Consider the following 25,498-nt stretch of genomic DNA (forward strand, 5'->3'; position numbering starts at 1 on the left):
AGGGAGGGTGAGATTACTGAATACACATTTGTCTTCTTCTGTCCAGACAGTGCCATAACTAGACTTTTTGGTGCCCTGTGCCAGAAAGAGCGTTGGCGCCCCCCTCATTTTTCAAAGGGACATAATGCACCCAAAAAAGGGGAATGGCCTCATGGGGAAGGACTAGGGAAGAGATAGGGGAGGCCAGGAGATCCTGGGGATGAAATTAGAGGAAGCTACAAGTGAGAATGATAATAAACAGAAGTTTTACAGGCCCAAACAGCGCCCCCTGACCTGTGGCGCCCTGTGCGATGGCACCAGCCACATTACCCTAGCTATGACTCTGTTGCGCAGCAACAGGTCCTGCCAATGCAGAGGAAACCGGTGGAGGAGGAGACAAGGGGAGGTGGGGGTGTGGACATACAAGCTAGCAGATAATATGCACTGCGCTGGTATACAGTGTACGCACATTCCCAGACCTGGCCTAGCTCCCAGTGCCTTCTGTATGTCTCTGCATCATTCCATATCATGTTATCAGTTACCATACATTTCACATAGGCTCATATAGCCGGGTGAGTTCAGGTCAGTCACAAAGTATTAGTTTAAGATGTCATGAAACAAAATGTAAATTTTCTGGCTATAGGTGTAAATATCCAGCAACTGAACTATGAGCCTGATTCAGAGATGGACACAAATGCTGTCGCCACTGTGTCTTTGTACAAAGTGGGTCTGTGAGAATATGCAAATGTCACAGCCGCCACGATTTCTATTGTGTCGCCCACTGACGGCTTCACATATCCGCTGCTTGTGTACAAGAACGCAACCATCGGATGCACATCAGTCTATATTCGACCATCTGAGTAATACTATGGCTGCGCAGAATAGCCGACAGAACTAAGTTGTCATTTTGTCCGTGTAAGGCAGGGGTGGGCAATAAGCGGCCCTCCAGCTGTTGTCGAACTACAAATCCCAGCATACCTGGCACCAGTTTTAGCATGGCCAAATAGCAAAACTATGACGGGGCATGTTGGGATGTGTAGTTGTACAACATCTGGGGGGCCACTAATTACCCACCCCTAGGGTAAGGGATTGCAGTCACAAGCTGTGACACGCCCCCAAAATGGTCACGACACGCCTGCGATTCAGTCGCACCACTTTTCAAATAATTCTTCAAGGTGACCATTGCGGCACATGTGCAGCGCTGCTCAGATGCATGCACAGAAGACAAAACATCGGCCAGTTGCGCAAACATTGGAATAGCGTCTAGCTCTTAGTCAGAGTATGGGCTCTATTTACTACAATCCGCATATTGAATGCGGATTGTAGTGTGATATTACCAAGTGAATTTGCATTGCGAATTCAGGCAATATCACAGGGATTTACTATAAATCCCTTGCAGGGACAGAGCTTGCGATAAAGCTCTGTCCCTGCGGATCCCATCCGCACTCTAGTCGTGGTATTTTCGGAAAAAATACCGCGACTAAGAGCCCGCGCATGCGCCGACCGACCACCGCTACTACCCCCACCGACGCTAAGCCCCGCCCCGGCGCTAAGCCCCACCCCCCATGATCGCGGACCCCCGCGACCCCCCCTCCCTTCATTACACTTACCTGCATCCTCCTGGCCTCCGGTGATCTTCTTCGGGCTTCCCGATCAGGTGATCTCCCATACTACACTGGGGCCCGATCACCTGATGACCAGGCCCCAGTGTACTATGGGAGACCAGCTGACCGGAGAGGAGCCATCAACGGAGGCCCGATCACCGGTCCCTGGATTCAGGTAAGTAAAAAAAAAATTTTTAATTTTTTTTTCTTTTTTTTACAGTAATCAGCTTGCGGTCTGCTTAGACCACACAGCTGATTACTGGTACCGGCTCCCGCCTCTGCTCTCCCCATTAGAGCAGAGTGGGAGCTCGGTAACCGGGGGAGACCCTGGATAACGCCACCTCCAGGTGGCGTTATTATCACAGGGCTTCCTCCGGTATTTTTTTACAATTTATTTTTAGTAACTGTGGTCGGATCACATTTCCCATTACAGTTATGGGAAATGCGATCTGCTTTACTAAAAATAAGTGATACTTAGGGGTTGGAGTAGAATTTTACTAATTCTACTCCAATTGCCCTATAGTAACTACAGGTGATACTAAAATAATGTGAAAAGGGTGTGAAAACACCCTTTTTCACTTTATTTTAGTAAAAATAATGTTAATAAATAGAGCCCTGAATGAGAAAAACCTGGGTAAAAAAGATGGCTCTGCCAGAATCCCTCACTTTTTGACACATTATTGTGCAGATGAATCTGTGAGCTCGTTCAGCGATAGAATTAAGTTTACTGCAGACAGGCTCTGTATGCTCATGAGGAACCGTTCTGAAAGGATATTACAAACTGCTTCATAAATAACCTTTAGAAATCATGATAGGAGACTTGCACTGTTTCAGTGAATAAAAATATTGTCTTTCTGGACATCAAAAATATCTGCCTTTATGCATCATATTTTTATCTTCTTGTAAATGTCAGAGATAATTTTTCACATGTTCTGGACAGAGTATTGTAAAGTGCCAGCTGTCTTGAGCGTCTGGAAAAACAAACGAATGGCTGAAATGTTAATATTCAAAGGAAATTTCGCCATATGCTTCAGTAAATATAATTCAGACTTTGTCATTCCAGCAGTCTATAAAGTCTATAAAGCCAGGGCTGCCAAGAGCAGAGTCGGGCCTGGGCAACGGGGGCGCAGCATAATCACGGGAGGCGTGGCCATGACCCCCTAAGAAAAAAACACTGTTGCTGTGCAGCAGGTCCCCCCAGCGAATCACCATGCAGCGGGATCTTCCTAGCCAATCGCCCTCACCATTTCAGTCCTGACACTTCTTTCCCCACAAGCGCGCTCTCCAGAACTGGAGTGCGGTTCCAGCAGGCTGAGTAGGCAGCAGTAGAGGCAGAAGGAGCAGGTCCCTGATGAAGGACAGCGGTATCACCTGCACAGAAGTATGTGGGTGATTTTGCTGCTGCAGCATTGTCGTTGGTGCCGGGACCCTCTAGCAGCCAGCACTCCTACAGCCAGCTGAGCTCTCTGTACGCAGGAGGTGGGAGGTGGGAGGTGGATAGCTTATGGGGCAGAAAGGAGCTGCAAGCGGACAACAGTGATCCAGCCAAGGGCTCCCAGGAGAAGCAAAAGAGGTAACCACTGTCCCAAGTTTTATCTATCCTAACCCCCTCCCTACCCCTAGCATTGCCCCCAGTATTGCCTGCCCCTAACCCCCTCCTTGCCCGCCTCAATACTTCCCTAGCTGCTATCTACTCTACCCCCACCCTACCCCAAGTACTGCCTGCACCTAACCTCAATCTTGGCCCCCGTACTGCCCCAGCTGCTATCTACACTTGCCCCCTCCCTACCCCCAGTGCTGCCCCAGCTCCTATCCTGACCCCCGCCTACCCCCAGTACTGCCTGCCCCTAACCTCTTTCTTGGCCCCTGTATTGCCCCAGCTGCTATCTACCCTTGCCCCTTCTCTACCCCCAGCACTGCCTGTCCCTCGCCCCCTCCTTGCCCCCCAGCTCTATCACAACTGCTCTGTACTCACCCCCAGTAATATGTGATGGGACCCAGAAACAGTGGATTAGGACCCCAAATTCCTAAAGTGAAGAGCCCACCAGGGAATGCATGGTAGGGGCCCAAGCTTAAGAGGTGTGGCCTGCCACCACAGAGGGATTTGGCCAACCATTAGAGAGGACATACAGAGAACAGGGCCCCTTTATAAAGGAGGGGACAGGGGTGTGTCAGAACCGCCCACTTTCATTGGCAGGAGAGCTAATCTTGGTGTAGTTTCCACACACCAAGCACCCAATCCAACCATGATCATGCTTTACCAAGTTACTCTCCCTTAGGGGAGGTGGTTTGTCGCTCAAGCAGTGGGTCCCACTGGGGATTTCCCCTGTACACCTGTGGGCCTGTCTGACCCTGGTCATATGCCTGGGCAACAATAATAAACCTCTCTGTCTCTATGATTGTATATAGAATGGCAGAAAAAACACAGAAGAAAGCTAGAACAGTAAAACAATGTAATTAGTAAAGATTACAGGAGGACATGTACAAATAAATAAATTAAAGGGGTCTGAAGATAAAAAATAAAAAAAAATCAGTTTAATCATAGAAATACACAGTTTGTCTATCTGATGAATAAATAAAGTTAAACTGAAAACCATTTCACGCTTTGTCAAGCAATAGTAATATATGTGCGATTGTTATTAGTAAGGCAAAATACAAGTTGCCTATTTGTATTTATCACTATCTGTAGTGTCCAGCTTGTTGCCTGAGTTTTTCTTTCATTCCCTCAGTCTCTCCTAACCTGTGTTAAGGTCTCGTTGTCTCTCATTACCCATGGGTCTCGTATGCTTGTTCTCCTTGCTTGTGCTAAGATTTCTTGTGCTTAGGTCTTGCAGGCACTCTCTCTAAGCTTTCTCTACAACATTATGTTCTGTTCTCTCCATATACTTCCTGTTTCTCTCTCTCATTGGTCAGCAATTCAAAGTACGTCCGTTCATTCCTCTCCCTCTCAGTTATACTATACCCATGTTAGCTGTTGCCATGCCCCCACCTCTCATTTGGGTTCCCAACCTACACACACACAAACCAACTGCCTTATAGCATGTTAGCCATCCTCGGATTTCAGTATTTCTATTATTTTTACTTTAATTTTACAAAAAAGACTCACCTAGAGGTTGTTGCTGTACTCTGAGGGACAGAATCTGTGTGGGATATTTTTCAAAGCTTGGAGAGAGATAAAGTACTAACCAATCATTTTACAGGCTGTGCTTAAAAAATGACAGGATCCGATTGATTGGTATATCTCTCTCCACTTTTTCACTCTTAAGGTGGGTACTAGAGATGAGCGGTTCGGATTCTGTGGAATTGGAACTGCTCCGAACATAGGGGATCCGAGTCCACCCGAACCCTGTTCGGGTGTTCCCCGCCTGACTCGGATCCCCGTTCAGGGCCGAACGGCAGCTGCCTGATGTCGGATTCTCACTAGAGAATCCGACATCAGGGCTCCTCGAGTGAAGGGCAGAGCGCTGTGATAGCGGTCTGCCCTACACAGAACAAACACACAGCCGCCAGCGGCAGCTGTGTGTTTGTTACAGCAGCCAATGAGAATCACACAGACTCTCATTGGCTGCTGCATGGAAGGAGCCGGCTGGAGCTCACTCATGAGCTCCATCTTCCGGCTCCCTCCTCGTCGCGTGGCAGCAGAGCGGAAGACGGCTGGAGCGGGGATACAGCTAAGTTTTTTTTTTTTTATGTGTGTATGGGGGCCTGCTAATGGAGGGGCCTACTACTGGGGGGGCATACTACTGGGGGGGCATAATATTGGGGAGCATAGTACTGGGGGGGCATACTACTGGGGGCTTGCTTATGGGGGCATACTACTGGGGGGGCATGCTACTGGGGGCCTGCTTATGGGGGCATGCTACTGGGGGGGCATACTACTAGGGGCCAGCTAATGGGGGGCATACTACTGGGGGGGCCTGCTTATGGGGGCATACTACTGGGGGCCTGCTAATGGGGGCATACTACTACTAGGGGCACTGCATAGGGGGCCCTACTACTAAGGGGACTGCATAGGGGGCACCACTGCTGGGGGCATTGTGTAAGGGACACTATTGCTGTGGGCATTGTATAAGGGGCATTACTACTGTGGACTTTGGGCCTGATTCAGACGCGCTCGCAAGTGGGTCGATGTTGCCCAAGTGCGTATGCGCGAGACCCGAATACCGATGGCCAAGCCGTCATTATGGGTCTCGCACCAAAGGGGGCGTGCTGTCGATGGTGATTGACAGCACGCCCCCTTTGGTGGGCGTGCAGGGGCGTGGCTGCCCAGACGGAGGCGTTCCCATGGAAATGCCTACCGTCTGGGGCCGGCCCCACTGACATCACTAGTGATGTCAGTGGGAGTGCTTTTGGCTCTGATAGAGCCAAAAGCACTCCAGGGCTTGCGGCAGCGAGACCCTACCGCATGGGTCTCGTCGCAGGTCGCGATGGTCTTGACCATCGCGATCATCATTTTGGCCACTCGCTATAGCTGTGGGTGGTCACCCACAGCTATGCGAGCGGCCAGGAGGTCACCCACAGCTTAGCGAGCGGCCTGGAGGCCAGAGAAAAAAAAAAACGGCCCGCCCTGATTCAGAGCGAGCGCCTCTGAATCAGGGCCTCAGTCTATGGTCCCTACTGCTCAGGCACATACGAGTGTTCATGTTTTTCATAAGCATATTAACCTACTGTTATGTTTTTTGGACTGTCGGAATAAACCAGTTTAAACTTTGTGAGAACATACAACCAATGCACAAATAGTGCCATGGTTTGAATAAAACTGGCCCCAGTAGTGTGAGGTAGCAATGTGAACCACTGTGCCACCATGTATAAATTGATCTTCACATCTGAAAGAGAAAGACAGCAGCACTGGTTGCATGGCTGCACAATGTAGTGGACATATTTCTAGCTGCTGACTGTCACTGATTTATAAATGTATATTGGCAGTCCCTATATTTAAGGTTTTGATTTTCAGTATTGATCAATTGCTTAATGCAATTCCTCCTTTTCTACATGCTGCATCAACATTTACCATCTAGTCTTATTCTCTTTGGTATTATACATTAATGTTTATTGAAGTAGAGAATTTAAAATGCAATAGAGTACATTATAATAAAATTCAGTGAAAATGACAGGGATTTTAATGCTCTAAGGCAGGGGTGGGGAACCTTTTTTTCATTTTGATATATATAACATTATTTGCGGGCCCAGTGCAGGCCATTCCTCTACTATGTGATGTCACATTGGGCGGGACCACAATCGCCGGTGACTACAGCAATGCACGGAGCATCCTGAGGATGCTCCGGGAAGCTGTAAGAGCGGCAGTGTGACTGTATGAAGCATCCTAAGGATGCTCCAGGTGGAACTGCTACATAGAATCTGGCTGCAGGGTGCCATTCTAGGCCCCTTGCTAGCCAGATGAGGCTAGCAGAAAAAAGCTCAGAGGCCCAGACCAAATGATTCCGCGGGCCTTATACGGCCCCCGGACCTGAGGTTCCCCATCCCTGCTCTAAGGGGTATATTTACTAAAGTGCGGGTTTACAAAAGTGGATATGTTGCCCATAGCAACCAATCAGATTCTACTTATTTACCTAACACTTTCTAGAAAATTATAGCTATAATCTGATTGGTTGCTATGGGCAACATCTCCACTCCCCTAAGACTCGCTGGGACAGTATTGTGGATCTGTTAGTTACTCTCCTAAATAAGGCCTGATTGACTAAGATTACTTTTAGGTGTAAACATAAAGCCCACAGGAACCAATCAGCAGCTATTATCAGTATTGTTAATATTGTCAGTACTCTTACAGATATGACATACATGAATAACATTAATACAATAGACATAATAGCTAAAAATTACAGCTAGTACATATACAAACAGTAGAACATTCAGCATAAAGAAAACATACATGAGATATAGGGTAGAGACCCAGGAGTATATTTACTAAAGTAATATCTTACACATTTCGCTTTAGCATAGAGGCTTTTTCAAAGAGAAAAAGCCCCTATGCTAAGAGGCGAAACGTATCAGAGGATCCCCAAACACTAGCACATAAAGTTTGTCAAATGCACTATAGTACTGGAGTACTTTTGGATCTATACAGAGGTGATACGGCAAGATATTACCTTTATCTCGCTGGGCTGTCATTTGACTCCGGAGATACACACGCGGCTCTATCAGCTGTCCAGGAACGGGAGAGACTGTTGGTGCAGCGTACCCCGGCTAAGGACACCGCTTATACTATTCCGGATAATACAGACAGACCTATTGTGGTAACTATGAAAGACTTGGGATAAGACTCTCTGCCAGCTTGCTGTTCCTGCTACATAGGCAGGAACAGCAAAATATGTAAAATATGTTACATTTTTTGCATTGCATTTCACGCGGATTTTCTGTCCTTCTTACCTCTGGACCCATTCCTATGGATTAATATCAGTATATTGGAGTAACACCGATTTTTTTTCTCCAAGAAGGCTTTTACAAAGTATCTATATTAAGTTTTCAGTATTGAAATATTTATATAACTGCGGTTACTGTCATTTATTTTGTTACTTTTTTAAATGTGATATATGGTCAACTATATTGACTGTGTTTAATATATGATTTTTTGATACCAAGAAGCGCTGACTGTTGTTGTTTTTCTGCCATCTCACGGTCCAGTTGTTTATTTTCAAAGTAGCGGAGTCTTATTTGGTTTTTCGTATAGGCAAAAAACATGTTAACAATCTCCGACTCACCAATTCCGACCATTTTGAGGTCGGAATCGGGGAATGGAGATTGTCCAAAATGTTGGATTTTCATGACCTAGGAGTCGCAGAATGGAGAATTACCCCGACAGAGGCTAAATGTATGGGCCCCATTACTCACAGAGGCAATGGAAACACTCACCTCCAGGTGCCAGCAGGGATACCATGGTCAGGTACAGGACACCGAAGCCTTGGGTGCCAGATCTTGGTTCGGCATCTTTGTAGTGGCACACCACCTGCCTCTCCAAACTGTTGGAAAAGCCCAAGGTGGGGGGATGGAGGTGAGAATCTTGCCTCCGGGTGCCAGGGTTGATATTTCACCACTGAGATAGTGTATATACTTGAGTTTCTAGGAGGGGGTAGAGTATGCAAACATGAAGCAGTGACTTTGAAGGGAGCGTTATATGTTTAGTGCAAGTTAGACAATATAAGGAATTGTCTTATTGGTTGCTATGGTTTAGTTAGAATGTAGCATCTAAATGCAATATAGAAAATAATGTCTATGGTGTAAACATGTTGTCAAATGCAATATTTATTGGAAGGTCAGATTCATACAAAGTTCTATACTCTTTATAGCATAGCAGTTCTCATTGCAAAATGAACCAATGGCCATTAGGATATTTAGTGGACCTCTTGCTTAACATGAATACTAATGGTGACATGTTTATTTTCCATCTGCTCTCTGTGTAATTCTTGTAGATCGATCCTGCATTACTATGGTAAGATCCTGCATACATTTGTCCTGCCTGTGGTAGGTGGTGAACAAAAGCACTCTCACTACATCTGTATACTATGTTCACAGCTTGTATGTCACTATTCCTCAGGTCACATAGCTATCTTTCCTACTCAGGATTCTATCCTAGAGGTAGCAGCATAAATTCCTTCAAAGGATTTGAGCACAGTTCCTTTGGTTCCTGCTTTAACTTTGAAGTTGCAAAATCCAGGGTTAAATCAGCTTGTGTTCTTTGTGTCTGGCCAGCTCACTTTATCTCCATTTGCCTCAGGCTCCAGACTTTTCATAGTGTACCTGTAAATTCAACCATGTAATTTAGTTTGTACATTGCCTGCTTTAGATAAGAATAAATTATATAAGAAAATATAATTATAAAAGCCTATTTGAATGAAGGGTATGTAAATGCAGTTTATTATCTATTAGACACATTCTTGGTAGACTTTGTATAATCAGATGCAGTTTTCAGAGTAATGGAGTTGTGAGTTATATCTGTCTGTCTGTCTGGATTCCTGCTCCACATCTAGTTATCTAACCCATAACTCCAGATGTCTGTCTGATGACCTAGTTAAGGCTTCATTAGATTTAACATTCTAATCTGCAAAACTAGCAATTTTCCAAAGACCTTTCTTCTTCCCTTTTAATTATAAAGCATAGCAGTTTTCCCCATCTGTATGCGGCTTCTAATATAAATATGCTCACAAGAAGCCATAGCCTGAATGTCAATGTGCAAGGTTTTATTGTACCATCCCTTCTTTGTGAGCCAGAAGGAACATATGCAGGTGCCCAGCCAGGCACAAGAAAGTCTCAGTAATTGCTCTCCAACACCTGAAAGCATTTCCATTCTGCATCCAGACTAATTTAGTCCACTGAAGGCTCAAAGTTACTCTGTTGCTCTACAAAGCAGTAAGCTGCTACAGAACACTTGCAGCTCTGTATAGAACAGTGGTCAGGGAACAGGGGTAAATTACCCCACATGGGGTAAAAATTAAATTCCTGGGGGTAATGGACGGACAGCCGGCCACAGGGGTACAGGGGAAATCCCCGGTGGGCCCCACTGCCTGAGGGCCCCTCCCCCTCCTCTAAGGTCAGGTTCCAGCCTGTTTATAAATTACATTATACTGAATTCCCAGGATTATGGTGTATTCACTACAATGGATTGTTGTTATCAATCTGGTATATTATCACAAATTAGTATTCACTACTTTAAAAACTGTATATTTATAAAGGGGCCCACACCGTGCAATCTTTAATGGTTAGCCATGACCCCATGGTGGCTGGCCACACCCTCTCGGGTGACTGGTTACACCCCTTTAGCATGGGCCACTACCATTGCATTCACCTGGTGGGCCCTTTATGCCCCAATCCGACACTGGTGGCTCCCCTATACATTTGGAGACAAAGGACTTTCTAGGTAACATCATACAGTATATTCATTGTGAGAAAGGGAGTACCTGTACCATGTATGATAGACCTTTATTAAAGCTGCTAATTTCAACACAATCACTCTTTTTTAAACTCTTGCATGTTACTGGAGGTCTGGTAAGATCAATGAGAAGTGTTTTAAATGATGAAACTGCCAATCTGGTAACAAGGAAAATAAACATCTGGCTAATTGAGTCCCTAAAAAAATCACAGATAACTCAAAACATTTTTTTTAATTAGTACTGTCCACATTTATGATAGGAACAGTGGCGTTTCTCCACTGGGTGACACAATTATGCGGTCTGTAGAGTAGTGCGCACGGCTTCACCATGCCCCGGGGAAAAGGGGGCATGGCCACATTGCCCGAACCTCCCCATCCCATTTTAGTCTCTCCTGGGGGTCCAGAGGGGCGGAATGCCCCGGGGGACCAGTGTATTTGCAGGGTATGCAGTCGGGAAGCCGGCGGACCTAATCCAGACATCTGACTTCCCAACTGCTTAATCCCGGCAAGGGTTAAATGACAGGTGTCTAAATCTAGACACCTGTCATTTTACCGACGCCGGGAGACCAGCGCCTGGCATCCCGATCGAAGTGATGCCAGGCGCCAAGCGCGGACAGCCGCAGGGTGGGGAGGGTTAAGTTTAGGACTCCTGGGGGGGATTTAGGGTTAGGCCCCCCCCCGGGTGACAGGTTTAGGCGGCGGGGAAGGGGGGGTTAGGTTTAGGCACTGGGGGGAAGGTTAGGGTTAGGCACCCCTAAGGGAGGATTAGGGTTAGGGGGTAGAATTAGGTTAGTGAATACTTACCTGAGGATGATCAGGATTTTCATCCTTGTCGGGATGTCGCTGTTGGGATTTGAACCACCGGCCAGGGGTCTGGCGGTAAATCATACTGATTCCATTTGCAGTGCCAGCTCGCTCACTGTGTGTCAAAACTCTCGGGTAGATTATGGATGCGGTCCGTATTTAGGGAATTGACGTGACCTATTCCTGAGGCACGGAGTCTAAAGCAGGTCACAGGGAATAGCCAAAAGTCAGAACCAGATATAAACGCATTACCAAGGATCAGGCAAAATCAGAGTCACAGGCAAGCCAAAGGTCGGGAACTTTTAGAGGATACACACTGGAACGCTGGAGTAAGGTAATGGAGCCTATACTCTGGCACAGGAGTGCTCCAAGGGACTTCCTTAAATAGGCAGATTTGAAACTGGCGCCTACTGTGACGTCGCCCCTACATGTGTATGGCCCTTTAAATTTCTTGCAGGTCAGCACGCGCGCTCACAAATGGTTTGTTGGGAAAACTTCGGTGGAACTTTTGAAGAAGACGGGGCACATGGATATCTGAGGCCTTGACCCAGCAGTGCTCCTCAGGTCCATACCCCTTCCAGTCCATCAAGAACTGAACAGCTCCTCTAGAAACCCTGGAATCCAGGATCTGTTTCACTTCATACTCCTACTGCTGATCCACTGCAATCGCAGGAGGAGGACTGCCAGGTGCCAAGAAACGGTTAAGGACCAGGGGTTTTTAGAAGGGACACATGAAATACATTGAGGATCCTAAGTGTATTAGGACGTTTCAGACGGAATGCCACTGGATTAAACACCTGAAGAGTCGGGAAGGGACCAATGTATCTGGGAGCAAATTTCATAGTAGGAACTCTCAATCTCAGATGTTTGGTTGACAGACAGACTTTATCACCAGGCCTTGATACTGGAACCTTCCTCCTTTTCCTATCTGCAAATATTTTATACTTTGAAGAGGCTTTGCACAGAGGGCCTGATTCAGAGCCGGATGCTATTTGCGCCCGCTCGTTCAGAAAAAGGGGCCGGATATTTTAATAGACCGCTCGCTCTTTGCGGTCTGTTGACGCCTCTATGTCTGAGCGAGCAAACAAAATATGCGCTCGCTATTTTTTAAAGACGCCCCCCGGCCATTCGCATCATACGTCATCTCCGCTATTTATTAGATTAATCGAGTACATCGAAAGGCGTCTGAACTGCTCGCAGTGCTTGTGGTTGGATTTTCCTACCGCAATCATGCGAACAGTTCAGGCTAAGAGACAACCAAGTGACGTGGCCGATGACGCTGCTTTGTTAAATATGCACACCCTTAAAACGCCCGTTTTGACAGTTTGGCACGCCTGCGTTCGGATCTCCACTCCCCGTTTTCAAGCACCTTCCCCTGTTACCACCCACAAACGCCTCATCCTGTCACCCAAATTAGCAGGCACTCGCTATTTTGCGAACACACGATTTCCGACCGCACTGACTGGTTGGCGCATGCGCATTATAACCCGTACACATGCGCAGATGTGCAAACATCGCTCGGAGCGAACGAGCGGCCGCTTACGAGCGGCTCTGAATCAGGCCCAGATTCTTCTTTACCTCCTTCCAGACTTTAAGGAAGCGGCTTACTGTACCATGCACAGCTGGACACAATGCTGATAGAAGATCTGGGAGTTCTGGTAACATAGGATGCAAGCCATATATCACAAAAAATGGAAAGTGCCCCGATGCTACATGATATAAACTGTTGTGGGCAAATTCAGCCCATGGTAACAGAGAGACCCAGTCATCTTGATTGGCTGAGACATAAATCCGAATGACCTTCTCCAAATCCTGGTTTATTCGCTCTATCTGTCCATTACTTTGGGGATGGTAGGCCTAGGAGAAGCTCAACTTAATGCCAAAGCACCTGCATAATGCTCTCCAGAATCTAGAAGTAAACTGTACCCATCCGTCGGGAACAAATGTCTTTTGGAAATCCGTGCAATCTAAAAATTTCTCTAACAACACCTCTGCCAACTTCGGTGCTGAAGGTAGACCCTTTAGAGGAATAAAGTGCGCAGTCTTGGAGAATTTATCCGCCACCACCAGGATAGTGTTGTACCCTTGGCACAAAGGGAGATCTATCACAAAGTCTATAAAAGTCCAGGGACGCCCGGGTAAATTATTGGCACACTTGGTGAAAGCAGCAAATGCACCTAAACATATTTCATCTATTCAACTAGATTCGGGTTCAATAGGATCCACTCCAAATCAGATTAGTGAGGCCTTCCTCAAGTATTTTGAATCTTTCTATATGGAAGCTCCTGACCATCCTACACAAGGTAGAGAATTTCTAGATAAGGCTGATCTCCCTACTCTGACGGAGGAGGACAGGAACATTTTAATGGCTCCAGTTACCGATTTAGAACTTATGTCACTCATAAAAGGTTTATCTACAGGCAAAACGCCAGGCCCAGATGGACTGTCAGCGGCCTATTATAAGTTATTATCCCCACGTCTTGTCCCTCATCTTTCGGTTCTATTTAACTCTATTTTACAAGGTAAACCAGCCCCAATATATTTTAATACTGCCCGAATCATCCTATTGCCAAAACAAGATAAGGACCCCACGCTAGTTACCTCGTATAGGCCGATTTCTCTCTTGAATCAAGATATGAAACTTTTTACAAAATTATTATCAATAAGACTACAGATGATACTGCCTAAAATCCTACACCCAGCTCAAACCGGCTTTCTTAAAAATCGTCACTCAGTACATAATATTAGGCTGCCATGATAAAAATTCACCAGACTCGGGGTAAAGATAGTATAGTAGTCAGCTGTGACGCAGATAAAGCCTTTGACCGAGTGTCATGGGCACATCTAAATAGAATTTTTTCTTACCAGGGATTTGGTTCAGAATTTACCCATATTTTTAATACTTTATATCATATGCCAACAGCTTTTCTAACTATAAACACCCTAAATACAAGATCATTTAGACTCTTTCGTGGCACTAGGCAGGGTTGCCCGCTGTCCCCGCTTTTATTCAACTTGGCTTTAGATCCCCTTATTAGGCTTTTTTTTTTAAGGAAACTAGATGGCAGGGCATTATGATAGCACAAACAGAAATAAACTGTTCTGCATTCGCGGATGATTTGTTGTTCTATTTAGCTGACCCAAAATTAGCAATGCCTTACATGCTAGATTTATTTGACGCTTTTGAATTAATATCGGGATTCAAAATTAACTACACCAAAACTGTGGCCCTACCCTTTTTTCCTGAGGCCAGGTTGGGTTGGCGGGATTCTTTTCCATTTAAATGGGCTAATGAGGTTGGTATAACCTATCTGGGTATCAAAATTCCGACTCATCCTGCTAAACTGTGTAACATCAACTATTCCCCTCTCCTGTCAAAGACCATCTCAGATTTTAATAAATGGTCTCATCTTCCCTTATCATATCTGGGTAGATGTCATTTATATAAGATGGTATGTTTCCCCAGATTCCTTTATGTTGCACAAATGCTCCCAATAATTCCGCATAAAAGATTTTTGTCAGCTTTGAACAAAGCGCTAACGAAATTTATATGGGCAGGGAAACGCCCAAGAATCTCTTTATTTAAAGAGATTCTTGGAAAAAGGAGCTAGGAGGGGTTAATTTGCCTTGTTTTCGTAGATATGCTCTGGGCGCAAACTATAGAGTGGCGCTGGATTGGATCGGGGGTTCTGGCATCTACATGCAGCGGCATATTGAACAATCTTTCACTCCTGATTGGAAACTGACTTCCTTACTACACACCCCTCAAACATCTTTCCCTATTTCAATTAAAGAAAATATTTTGATATATTCCACGTGCGTGGCGTGGAGACTGACGAGATCTAGTCTAAAACTGCCCAAAACTATATCTATTTTCCTGCCGTTATGGGGGAATCCATGTTTTCCGCCCGGCCAGAACTCATCCATATTTAAAATATGGCATGCTGCGGGATTATGTTATATCTATCAATTTTTGACTATTGAAGATTTATCTCCAATTACTAGATCACAATTACAAGAAAAATTCCCCTCCCTCTCCATCCCGTTATTTCCGTATTTACAATTTGTCAGCTATGTGCAGTCTTCCTTAGGAAATCATAACTTTAAGTTAGATCAGCTATGTTCTCTCGATAGGATATTGTATTACAAACCTAAAGATCCCCTCAACACTTCCACCATATATACGTATTCCCGACCTGAACTTGATTTGGAAACCGGCTCGGTGGGCTTGTTGAAGTGGAGGGAGGTGTTCCCTGATCTTACTATGGCAAATATGCTGATAGCATATGTGAGACTCAATAAACTTTTAGTCTTACCGTCGTATATGGAAATGCATAGGGCATATTTCACCCCAAAATTAAAATTTGTTATAGGGGAAGCGCAGGACTCAAACTGCTACAAATGTAAAACCCCTGATGCAGATATTATGCATTGTTTGTGGTCTTGTTCTCAAGTCCAATCATTTTGGAAATCTCTCCAAACCTATATCAATACTATATTGAAAATAGTGTTTGTAATAACTAAAGAGTGGGTCTTTTGGGGCATGTATCCAAACTCTATGGAATGTAGATTAACAAAAGGCAATCGTGTTCTATTGATTAAATTGGCAGCTGCCGCAAAAAAAACAATTCTGTCACACTGGATCTCGTCGGAACCTATCCCCATACACGTATTCCACACCAAATTTTCCATTTTATTTTTTATGGACTGGACCGAAACCTCCTTACATAAAGAGAAAATGACGGTAAGGTTTTTTGTTGGTTGGCTCCCATATGTTCTCACACTTTCTGATGTTATAAGAGATGCATTAAGAAAATGTTTCGGTTTAACAACCTGGTACAATTTGGAGGTAGTGTCCACTGGTGTGCCATTCTAATAGACTTAATAGTTATAACTGGGTACTATAGGTTTGGTGTTGTATTTGAAAGATATGGGTATAGATACCCTCTGTTAGTGTATCATGTCTCTAAAATGCTTTTTCTGTTATGTTTTCTATATATGATCTACCTGACATTGCAATATTTATGTATTGTATTGTTTTGTCAATCTGTCAATAAAAATTTGATTAAAAAAAATCAGGGACAATCAGGTACAATCAGGTACTGATAGTGGCATCAGAGGACCAGTTAGAGGGTATGATGGAACTTTGTGCTGCGCACACGTATAACAAGCTGCCACGAAGTCCTTAACATCTTGCCGAACCGTTGGCCACCAGTATCTCCAGAGGATTAGCTCCAAGGTTTTTTTGACTCCTGCATGCCCACTGAACAGTGACGACTGTGCCTACTGAAGTAGTTTGGAGCGAAGTTCGGAAGCTATAAATGTTTTCCCCTGTGGAATTTTGACCTTGCTGGTGACAGCTACAAAGCAAGCAGGGTTCAGAATGGGCTTATCTTCCTTTACCTCCTCCATTTCAGCAGTACTAAATGCCCGACACAAAGCATCGGCTTTGATGTTTTTATTACCTGGTCGATTGTTTTTTGACTGATTTGGTGATTACCAATCGACCACCTTGACTGACGTTAATTCAAACAATTCACTGTCTTAAGGTACGTTAAGTTCTTATGATCAGTATAGACAGTCACTGGAAACTTGGCTCCTTCCAACAAATACCGGCATTCCTGAAGAGCCAACTTGATGGCTAGTAGTTCTTTATCCCGACAGCATAATTCTTCTCCAGAGCGGAGAATATACGGGAGAAGAACCCACAAGAATACCACTTGCCTTCTGCATCTCTTTGGGATAGCACCGCTCCCACTCCGACTGTAGAGGCGTCCACCTTCAGGAAGAATGGCTGGTCACAATTTGGTTGTCTTAGAATTGGTGCTGACGGGAAACATTGTTTTAGCAGAGTGAAAGAATCTTCTGCCTCAGAAGGCCCAGGAAACGTTGAATGGCTTTTAATCCAACTGGACGAGGCCAGTTGACAATGGCGGAAAGCTTCTCTCGGTCCATCCAAAAGCAAGACCCTGAAACGATGTATCCCAGCAATGTCAATTCTTCCTGTTCGAAGGAGCATTTTTCAAGCTTGCAGAAAAGCTGGTTAGCCCTAAGTCATGACAGCACTTCGCATACATGCTGACGATGACTCACTATATCCTCAGAGAAAATCAGGATGTCGTCCAGGTATACCACCCCGTACTTGTATAACAGGTCCCGAAATATATGATTCATATATTTTTGAAAAACTGAAGGAGCACTGCTCAAACCAAATGGCATAACAAGGTATTCGTAGTGGCCATCCCGAGTATTAAAGGCAGTCTTCCATTAGTCTCCTGACCGGATCCTGATTAGATTATAAGCCCCACAAAGGTCCAGCTTGGTGAAAATCTTTGCTCTTTTTATCCGATCAAAGAGCTCAGAGATCAGAGGTAAAGGAAATCTGTCTTTGATAGTAATCGCATTGAGACCTCAGTAATCAATGCAAGGTCGCAAACCTCCATCCTTCTTTTTAATGAAAAACAGACCAGCCCCAGCGGGGGATTTGGATTCCCTGATAAAACCATGTTCCAGATTCTCCTTAATATATTCTGTCACCACCTGGGATTCGGGAAGCGAGAGAGGAAAAATTCTTCCACGAGGAGGCACTTTCCCAGGTAACAAATCTATGGTGCAATCTCATTCTCTGTGGGTAGGAAGCGTCTCAGCGGCCTTTTTACTAAATACATCACTGAAGGATCAATATGGGGCTGGAAGCTGTTCCCGTGGAGAGACGCCTGAACTCCGCATAACTCGGTGTGGAGGTCTGACAGACGACAGACAGGCCCAGTGGCATTGAGGACCCCATGACAATATTTGAGGTTCCTTCCAATCCAGAACAGGGGCATGCTTGCGGAGCCAAGGTAGACCCAGGATGACCGTATTCTCAGCTGACGGGAGTTTATAGAATGCAATCTGTTCCCTAAGGAGTGCCCCTACTTGCATAAAAATCTCTGTCGTCCGAGAGTGGATGGTAGCTGTGGGAAGTTTATTCCCATCCACTCCAATGATAGAGGGAGACTTGGGATTCCTAGTTCCTAGGCCTTTTTTGCCAATATGAAGTTACCACCTGCAGAGGATACTTCGTTCAGGCTCATCGAACACTCTCCAAAAAACTTTCTAAACCACTGCGCTGTTTTTGACCAAGGGATCATTCCGTTCCCATAATGGTGAAGCCCAGGCTAACGCCTGACCGGTCAGTAGGGAGATCACATAAGCCACCTTCGTTCTCTCTGAGGAGAAATTTGCTGCTTGGACCTCAAATTGGATTGAGCATTGGTTCAGAAAACCTCGACAGCCTTTGGGGTCCCTATCAGACTTCGTAGGATTCGGTATGCGTAATGAGCCGGTAGTGCCCACAGCTTGTACAGTCACTGTAGGAGGGGTGGTTAACTGCACCGGAGGTGGCTGAGCAGTTCTGACTTGCTGCATTAGGGTCTGCAGGGATTGCATAATCTGAGCCTGGTCTTGTTCTTGTTTCTCGACCCTAGCAAGAAGGTTCTCGAGCAGTTCTCGTGGCGACAGACTTCCAGCAGCATCCATGTTTTTTTGGCCAGAGTATTCTGTCACAACTCTCGAGTAGATTATGGATGCGGCCTGAATTTAGGGAATTGACGTGACCTATTCCTGAAGCGCGGAGTCTAATGTGCCGGCGGTTTTCACCAGGGACGCTCGCAAGAAGGCATGGACTTGGCTGCGTCCGACACACAGGTCGCGGCCCCCAGGATAGGTTCCCCTATACAGGTTCTGGGAAACTCTGGATGGAGCATAGGGAATATTCAGCGTAGTTGACAAGCCGGGTCAGGACCAAACAGACAATATGGTACTAGGGAGCAGACGAAAAGCATGTCACAGGGAATAGCCAAAGGTCAGACCCAGATATAAAAGCAGTACCAAGGATAAGGCAAAATCGGAGTCACAGGCAAGCCAAAGGTCGGGAACGTTTAGAGGATATACACTGGAACGCTGGAGTAAGGTAATGGAGCCTATACTCTGGCACAGGAGTGCTCCAAGGGACTTCCTTAAATAGGCAGATTTGAAACTGGCGCCTACTGTGACGTCACCCCTACATGTGTATGGCCCTTTAAATTCCTTACAGGTCGGCACGCACGCACGCTCCTAGGAGCCACAGCCTCCTGTAGTTTACCAGCCACCCAGCAGGGGGAGTCGCAGCCATCCTCCATGGATGCCGCACACACGAGCAGCAGGTGCCGAAGACACACCGCCCGTCGCCTGGAACTCCAGCGCTGTCAGACCCGGTAAGTGACAGCGGGTGTCCGGCGCGCTGTGATACTGTGTCAGGAGCCGAGTGCTTCACGCAATGCTACAGTGCTCCTGTCACTGAGGAGTCGGCACTTTGGTGTCACATCTCGAAGGGTGACACCCGGGGGCCGCCCGCACCGCCTTGTGACGCCACTGGATAGAAAGGTCTATATCTATGTAGATACACATATTCTGAGGCCAATTCTGTTATCTAATAACATTTACCAAGGTCTTCTTGGAAGCTGGAACCACAAAAATGTTCTGTAAAGTAGAAGAAGCAAACGTCATGTAAAATGGATTATCTTTTTCTTAAAGAGTTGGACCTAGTGTATAGAGGTGATATAGTGTACCTAGAGGATAGAGGTGATATAGTGTACAGTACCTAGTGTATAGAGGTGATATAGTGTATGGTACCTAGTGTATAGAGGTGATATAGTGTACCTATAGTGTAGAGGTGATACAGTGTACGGTACCTAGTGTATAGAGGTGAAATAGTGTACCTAGAGTATAGAAGTGATATAGTGTACGGTACCTAGAGTATACAGGTGATACAGTGTATGGTACCTAGTGTATAGAGGTGATATAGTGTATGGTACCTAGTGTATAGAGGTGATATAGTGTATGGTACCTAGTGTATAGAGGAGATATAGTGTACCTAGTGTATAGAGGTGATATAGTGTATGGTACATAGTGTATAGAGATGATATAGTGTACCTAGACTATAGAGGTGATATAGTGTATGGTACATAGTGTATAGAGGTGATATAGTGTACTGTACCTAGTGTACAGAGGTGATATAGTGTACCTACAGTATAGAGGTGATATAGTGTACTGTACCTAGTGTTTAGAGGTGATATAGTGTACCTAGTATATAGAGGTGATATAGTGTACCTACAGTATAGAGGTGATATAGTGTACGGTACCTAGAGTATAGAGGTGATATAGTGTACGGTACCTAATTTATAGAGATTATATAATGTACCTAGAGAATAGCGATGATATAGTGTACAAAGAGTATAGAGGTGATATAGTGTATGGTACCAACTGTATAGAGGTGATATAGTGTACGGTACCTAGTGTATAGAGGTGATATAGTGTACCTAGAGTATAGAAGTGATATAGTGTACGGTACCTAGAGTATAGAGGTGATACAGTGTATGGTACCTAGTTTATAGAGGTGATATAGTGTACCTAGAGTATAGAGGGGATATAGTGTACCTAGAGTATAGTATAGAGTTAATATAGTGTATGGTACCTAGTGTATAGAGGTGATATAGTGTATGGTACCTAGTGTATAGAGGTGATTTAGTGTACCTAGAGTATAGAGGTGATATAGTGTATGGTACCTAGTGTATTGAGGTGATACAGTGTATGGTACCTAGTTTATAGAGGTGATATAGTGTACCTAGAGTATAGAGGGGATATAGTGTACCTAGAGTATAGTATAGAGTTAATATAGTGTATGGTACCTAGTGTATAGAGGTGATATAGTGTATGGTACCTAGTGTATAGAGGTGATTTAGTGTACCTAGAGTATAGAGGTGATATAGTGTATGGTACCTAGTGTATTGAGGTGATATAGTGTACGGTACCCAGTATATAGAGGTGATATAGTGTACCTAGAGTATAGAGGTGATATAGTGTATGGTACCTAGTTTTTAGAGGTGATATAGTGTACGGTACCTAGTGTATAGAGGTGATATAGTGTATGGTACCTAGTATATAGAGGTGATTTAGTGTACCTAGAGTATAGAGGTGATATAGTGTACGGTACCTAGTGTATTGAGGTGATATAGTGTACCTAGAGTATAGAAGGGATATAGTGTACCTAGAGTATAGTATAGAGTTAATATAGTGTATGGTACCTAGTGTATAGAGGTGATATAGTGTATGGTACCTAGTGTATAGAGGTGATTTAGTGTACCTAGTGTATTGAGGTGATATAGTGTACGGTACCCAGTATATAGAGGTGATATAGTGTACCTAGAGTATAGAGGTGATATAGTGTATGGTACCCAGTATATAGAGGTGATATAGTGTACCTAGAGTATAGAGGTGATATAGTGTATGGTACCTAGTTTGTAGAGGTGATATAGTATACCTAGAGTATAGAGGTGATATAGTGTATGGTACCTAGTGTTTAGAGGTGATATAGTGTACCTAGTATATAGAGGTGATATAGTGTACCTACAGTATAGAGGTGATATAGTGTACGGTACCTACAGTATAGAGGTGATATAGTGTACGGTACCTAATTTATAGAGATGATATAATGTACCTAGAGAATAGCGATAATATAGTGTACCAAGAGTATAGAGGTGATATAGTGTATGGTACCAACTGTATAGAGGTGATATAGTTTACGTACAGTACCTAATATATAGAGGTGATATAGTGTACCTAGCAGTGCTCAAAGTGAGCCGGTATACAACGGTATGGTATACCGGCACTTCAAGCACTGCCTCTGAACATTTTTTTTGTCAAATTCCATGAGCGGCTGAGCTGAGGCCCTGATTCAGAGCCGGACGTTCTGACAGAGCGCTCGCTCTGGATCAGGGCTGTCCCTCCTACCTTTTGGAGCCGCATAGCTATAGTGAGCGGCCAAAATGATGGTTGCGATGGTCAAGACCATCGCGACCATCGAGCTTGCGACGAGACCCTTGCGGTAGGGTCTCGCTACCGCAAGCCCTGGAGTGCTTTTGGCTCTATCAGAGCCAAAAGCACTCCCACTGACATCACTAGTGATGTCAGTGGGGCCGGCCCCAGACAGTAGGCGTTCCCATGGGAACGCCTCTGTCTGGGCAGGCACGCCCACCAAAGGGGGCGTGCTGTCAATCACTATCGGCTCCCTCGTGCGCATGCGCACTTGGGCAATATGGACCCGCTTGCGAACGCTCTGCGCTCGCGAGCGGGTCTGAATCAGGCCCTGAGTGCGGATAGAGTTGCCTCCATCCGCTACCCTGACACTGTCTATGGGCCAGGCGGCGGCAGCAGCAGCAGCATAGTTCTCATTCTCCTGCTGAGGATATACATGATGTGTAATTATTATACTCCTTTCCTGATTTTCATTCCTGGATCTCCTCTCCCCCCAACTCTGGATGAAACAGCGCCCCTATGGTCTGATAGCTTGTTCTCATTAAGCTAAATTGCAAGCTCTTCAGCTCAATTGGATTCTCAATTGAGGGTATAGCGAACACGTGATTAACACTCTTCCCATCTGTACATTACCTTTCTCCAGCTCTGTGTCTCTCAGTCTCCCTTAATGGCTCCGTATCTCACTCTTATCAAATCAAACTAGATTGCAAGCTCCTAAAGCCGCGTATTCACTACGCGATAGTAATGAGCGATTGTACGATTACATCGTAATCGTGCAATCGCTTATTAATAATGCATTATAATGTCGGAAACGACTAGCGATGCGTGCTACCGCTGGTCATTTCCGATATCAATCATCGGTTGAACATGCCGGTCAGTCTGCCGATAACGACAGATTGGGCATCTTCAGGGATGAGGGAGGGTGCCTGCACTGAACGACTAATCAGTGTAGACACTACAGGGGAAGGGGAATGACGGTACGATTACGATGTAATCGTACTGTATTTCCCTAGTCGCGTAGTGGATATGCAGCTTAAGAACCTAATTTTCCAGTGCAGTGTGGCACATGCATTGCTGATGGTACAGCTAAATTGTATAACCCCGCTCAGCACTGTTTATATTCCTGCATCTCTCTTTCCCCAGCTCTTTATCTACTAGTCCCACTGATGTCTCTGCAGCTTTTCATCACAAGGCTAGATTGTAAGCTCCTCTGACCAGTCTCATTCTCCTGTTGAGGGTATAGCAGGTATATGATTATAACCTGCACAGTTTTGCATTCCTGGATCTTCCTTTCTGAAGCTCTGGGTCTACCAGTCCTCATTAGGATACTGTAGATTACTCTCATCAAGCTAGATTGGTTAAGGAGATAGTGAGAGGTGCAAAGAGTGAGAGATAGATGCAAGCCACACCCCTCATAACAGACACGCCCCTCATGGCATGTGGCCACACCCTTTTTTGCGCAGCATAGACGCGCACACTCAAATTTTCATACCCCCACTTCGACCACTGGTACCTAGTGTATAGAGGTGATATAGTGTACGGTACCTAGTGTATAGAGGTGACAGTGTACAGTACCTAGAGTATGGAGGTGATATAGTGTACGGTACTTTTTGTATAGAGGTGATAAAGTGTACCTAATGTATAGAGGTGATATAGTGTACGGTACCTAGTGTATAGAGGTGATATAGTGTACCTAGTGTATAGAGATGATATAGTGTACGGTACCTAGAGTATAGAGGTGATATAGTGTACCTAGAGTATAGAGGTAATATAGTGTACGGTACCCAGTGTATAGAGGTGATATAGTGTACGGTACCTAGAGTATAGAGGTGATATAGTGTACGGTACCTAGTGTATAGAGATGATATAGTGTACTGAACCTAGTGTTTAGAGGTGATATAGTGTACCTAGTGTATAGAGATGATATTTTGTACGGTACCTAGTGTATAGAGGTGATATAGTTTACCTAGTGTATAGAGATGATATAGTGTACTGAACCTAGTGTATAGAGATGATATAGTGTACCTAGTGTATAGAGGTTATATAGTGTACTGAACCTAGTATATAGAGGTGATATAGTATACATAGTGTATAGAGGTGATATAGTGTACTGAACCTAGTGTATAGAGATGATATAGTGTACTGAACCTAGTGTATAGAGATGATATAGTGTACATAGTGTATAGAGGTGATATAGTGTACAGTACCTAGTGTATAGAGATGATATAGTATATCAAGCCAGGTGACAGACATTTGGAAAATAATATTTGAACATTTTAGACTGAAATAAGGTTCTGAAACAGCAAAATTACAAATCTGTGCCATTGGGGTACAATTACCATCAGAGACATGAAGCATCGCTGTCACAGCAACCTCCTACTGCGGAGATAAGATGGACGTTTTTAGGTACTTTCTCAAGGCTACAACATTCCGATATAAGAATGTGCTTTTTTTTTTCTAACTCAGCACTGATGGGCTTATATACTGTATGAAAGACTCTTTAAAATTAAATTTATAATCTAGTAACATTATTTAACCACTGTCAAAGAAAATCTGTAGTGAAAAAAAAAATTCAATTTGTTTCCTGCTCTAAATTCACAGGAACCATTATATTCATTATTACAAATTACATGCATATTTAGTTTTACTTAAGATATTTTGTAATCTTATTAACATTGATAATTACCAAAATGTAATCTATATACAGCAGTATGGCACAATACATGTATAATACTAAGGAGTCTTTTTACTAAGCCACAGGTTCTCAAACTCGGCCTTCAGGACCCCAAACAGTGCATGTTTTCCAGGTCTCCTCACAGAATCACAAGTTAAATAATTAGCTTCACCTGTGGATCTTTTAAAATGTGTCAGAGAGTAATGAATACACCTAGGTGTGCACCTGCTGGGTGACCTGGAAAACACAAGCTGTGTGGGGTCCTGAGGACTGAGTTTGAGAACCACTGCACTAAAGCTGGGTACACACGTAAAGATTTTCTGTCCAACCATCCAACTACTTGATTGGTTGGAATGAAAATATGATAAGGTATGAAAGCAAATGACAAATCAGCAATTTGCTCCCAAACACCGGAAAATGGACAAAAACTGTTTGAACAAATTGTTTAAATCAAACATTTAACAAACTTGTCTGACGACCAATTTCATCTATTTTCTGGCATTAAGGAGCAAATTGCTGATCATCAGTTACTCCTATACGTTACCAGATTTTCATTCCAACCAATCAACTAGTTGGATGGTTGGACAGAAAATCTTTACGTGTGTACCCAGCTTAAGCCTTGGATGGAGATAAAGTGAATAGAGATAAAAACCAAGCCAATCAGCTCCTAACTGCCATGTCTCAGGCTTTGTTTGAAAAAAAATGACAGAAGCTGGT

General features: G+C 44.5%; 1 protein-coding gene across 1 annotated transcript in view; it reads left to right on the top strand.

Moving 5' to 3' along the window:
* Window positions 1-25,498, top strand: part of LIPC (lipase C, hepatic type) — a 157,171-nt gene that overhangs the window by 121,339 nt on the left and 10,334 nt on the right. The gene's annotated exons all lie outside the window — the stretch shown is intronic.

This window comes from Taudactylus pleione, unplaced genomic scaffold (assembly GCF_031769625.1).
Source record: "Taudactylus pleione unplaced genomic scaffold, aTauple2 ptg000019l, whole genome shotgun sequence".
Lineage (NCBI taxonomy): Eukaryota > Metazoa > Chordata > Amphibia > Anura > Myobatrachidae > Taudactylus > Taudactylus pleione.